The 3,534-nt window shown below is 45.7% G+C and overlaps 1 long non-coding RNA gene across 6 annotated transcripts in view; it reads left to right on the top strand.

Annotated features, from left to right (window-relative positions):
* Positions 1–1,241: 1,241 nt before the first annotated feature.
* Positions 1,242–3,534, top strand: part of LOC114486987 (uncharacterized) — a 30,439-nt gene continuing 28,146 nt past the window's right edge. The window contains exon 1 of one of the 6 annotated variants that reach the window (XR_008618402.1): positions 1,242–1,457. This is a non-coding gene — a long non-coding RNA (uncharacterized lncRNA). Of the gene's footprint in view, positions 1,458–3,397; positions 3,513–3,534 lie in introns of those variants that run through there. The other 5 variants (XR_003681534.2, XR_008618401.1, XR_008618400.1 and 2 more) reach the window with 5 other exon arrangements.

Consider the following 3,534-nt stretch of genomic DNA (forward strand, 5'->3'; position numbering starts at 1 on the left):
TGGGATAATACTATCTTTAATTAGAAGAGTGAGATACTTTCATTGGTGATTTTAAGCTCCATCTCCAGCATTTTCTTTGCACATCTGAGATATGTGTGATCAAATTTCGATCTGGCTGTGTTAACCTTTTATTGTTGCTGGGCTCGTAAGTGAAATCCTGCGGCAGGGAACTCTGGCAATAGTGACCCCATTAGACCCTTCCTTCTCCTTAAGCCTGAACCCAGATGTAACGACCAGTTGGTCACATGGGAGACAGGGAGTTGAAGCGAAGAGATGCCAGAAGGAAAAGAGAACAGGATGGACAGGTCTTTTCTCCAGAAGGAAATGGTTCCCATTTTCTCTGCCACTTAGGCCAACTGGAAGGAAAAAGCAGAGAGAGATCTGACCACTTACCACTTACAGCATGCGCACAAGAAAGAGAAGAGAAGAGATTTCCCTGGTGGTCCAGTGGTTAAGAATCCACCTTCCAATGCAGGGGACATGGGTTCGCTCCCTGGTCGGGCAACTAAGCTCGCGTGCTGCAACTACTGAGCCCACATATGCCACAACTAGAGAGAAGCCAGCGCCACAACGGAAGATCCTGTGTGCCTCAACTAAGACATGACACAGCCAAATAAATAAATAAATATTTTTTACAAAATGTTTTTAAAAAAAGAAAGAGAAGAGAGGGCTAAGAGAAAAACAATGTGTGTCGTGTGTGTGTGTGTGTGTGTGTGTGTGTCAGGGGTGGGGTGGGGGGTCTCCTTCCATGCTGACCTTCAGACAAGATAAAGAAGAAAGGGAGAGAGCCCCTCTCTCGTGTGGCACAATCCCTAACCCATGACTGCAGTCTCCTCTTTAGAGGGGGAATGAAAGCAAGGACCAAGGAAGAGCCTGAGTAGACTCCCTTCTCATGCCCAAACTATAACATCCCTGAAAGTCAGGCATTTTAAATAGGCCTATTGACTGAGACTCAAGAAAAGAAATTGAAGTCCTACGCTAAGCAAGGAGCAAAGTCAGGGTTTGAATCCAGGTTTGCCTATTTGCAGTTTCCAGTGATCCATGCTGCTGCCCCCCTAAGCTCCTCACCACCCCACCACAATCAGATCATGATTGGTTAGTGTAGGTAGTCTTTCTTGTATCTTGGTGTCCTGTGTCCTTCCCCGCCCTGGGATATTAGGTGAAATTACTGATTCAGAAGGACCACACCTATAGGCGTTATTTATGCATCCAGCTAATGTTTATTGAGCTTGAGGCCTTTCCTCAGTTCTGAGGCCTGAAACCGCTTCTGTGATCCAGTTCCCTGAAATGTGATACGCAGTGGAATGGATCCAGCCACAGGACGACAGCAGGCTGAAATGTCAGGAGGTGGAGGATGAGAGGAGAAAGAAGACCAACATTCGCCAGCCCTAAAGGAGCTGCCATTCCTGGCTGTGAGCAGGACGGGGACTGCGTTGTTGACAGGAAATGAGATTGAGGTGATGAGGCCTCCCTTTGCTGTGTGGTTTCTCCTTGACAGCTTTGCTGACTGTTTCTCCTTGACTGTTTGCTGTGCTGATGGAATCTTGTCCCATGGATAGATTGTGCCTTTTTTTAAATTTATTTTTTGGGAGTTCCCTAGTGGCCTAGTGGTTAGGATTCTGGGCTTTCCCAGCTGAGGCCTGGGTGCAATCCATGGTGGGGGAACTCTGCCTGGCACAGCCAAAAAAAAGAAAAGAAAAAGAATATTTTAAAAAGCTGACTGGCAGCTCCTGTGTTCCCAAAACTTTCCCCCAGCCTTTTTTTTTTTTCCCCCACGGTACGTGGGCTTCCCACTGTTGCGGTCTGAGCACAGGCTCCGGACGCGCAGGTTCAGCGGCCATGGCTCACGGGCCCAGCCGCTCCGCGGCATGTGGTATCTTCCCGGACCGGGGCACGAACCCGTGTCCCCTGCATCGGCAGGCGGACTCTCAACCACTGCGCCACCAGGGAAGTCCTCCCCAAGCCCTTTGAATCACCTTCTTTCAAGTCTCTTTGAGGTGCCTACGTCAGCTGTTAAAAGACAAACTGAGGCATATTAAACATTTTAAGGGTTTATTTGAGCAGAAATCAGTTGGAATCAGGCAGTGCCAAACTGGAAGTCGTTAAAAGCACTCCACCAATAGGAGCTAGGGGAAAGACTTACAGAGAGAAGGTGGATGCAAAGCAAGGAAATTATTTGATTGGCTATAGCTTAAGTGCTTGCCTTATATGGGAAAACCTGCTTGGCTGTTTGTGATTGGCAGTCCTGAGTTTCGGCTTTCTTAACCGTGAGGTATTTATAGGCTCGGGTTTGGGTCTGTTTACGCCTCTAAGGCATTAGGTCGCCCTCAGTGTAACAGCTTCCTTGTTTAGTTGAACACTGCATAGACCAGTGCTTGTCTGTACAACTAACCCTAGCACAGAACTGGTTATCCACAGCAAAATTTATTTATTTATATATTTATTATTTAAAGTTTATTTTAGAATATTTAGGAGGCAGTACCGCAGGGTGATAAAATGGCAGAGGCCCTGATGTTGGACCATCTAGGTGAAGTTAGTCCCAGTGACTGCATTTACCAGCTCTGTGACTTTAGAAGAGTTATTTGACCCCCTCTGCTTTGTTTTTCTTGTATGTAAAATGGGGATAATAATAGTTTTTTCAGAGTTGAGAGGAAGTAAATGAGCCAGTTACTACCCAGTAGATAATAAATGACACTCAGTAAATGTCAGTTTCATCGTTATTAGTTTTTAAGTTTCTTCCCTCTTCTTTCGTCCATTAGCACAGTTAAGCCATTTACTTCTTTTTTTTAAATACCTATTCTGATTACAGAATTAATACATATTAGTAAAAGATTCAGAGAACACATAAAAAGATAAAAGAGGAAATAGAAATTACCCACTAATCCCAGGCCTAAGAGATATAACTGCTTTGAAAATGACTCTCAAGAAATCTAGTTACTAGCATTTCTGAGAAATGCCTGAAACTTCCACTATTTTGTCTTATGGAAAGAAAAATCTCATTTGTACCAAGGTGCTATTTCTCTTCCCTAGGCTGCCTTGGTGTGAATCTGTACACAAGTAGGTGGACTTTTATTCACCATGTACAATTTTCTTCGCCAAAAGAAATCAATGAATTATCCTTAATATCCACTCTGTTCTCCTCTGACAGCCTCAGAGGAATCCATCGTTAAACTTTTCCCATGTCCGTGTGTTAGTGTTGTCATCTGAGGAATAGGGACAGAAAGAACTTGACAGGGCTCCTGGCCCATGTGTTTCACTCGGGGACACTAAAGCCCTGGATGAACATGTGACACGCCGGAGGTCCCCTCTGGGGCTGGAATTAGAAGCTGGATCACCTGGTGTCCAGGCCAGTGCCCTTCCCACTACACTGTGCAGCTGTGCAAGGCTGGACTCAGAAAGTCTGCCCATGCGTGGGTGATTTCCCACCTCTGAAGTCACCAGGTCTGTGTGCGAGAGGCTGTTTTTAAAAAATAAAGCACAGCCTCTGAACCCTGAAGAGGGTGGTTGGCAAGGTAGATGTCCTGCGGGCGGGGT

The sequence above is a fragment of the Physeter macrocephalus genome, chromosome 10 (assembly GCF_002837175.3).
Source record: "Physeter macrocephalus isolate SW-GA chromosome 10, ASM283717v5, whole genome shotgun sequence".
NCBI lineage: Eukaryota > Metazoa > Chordata > Mammalia > Artiodactyla > Physeteridae > Physeter > Physeter macrocephalus.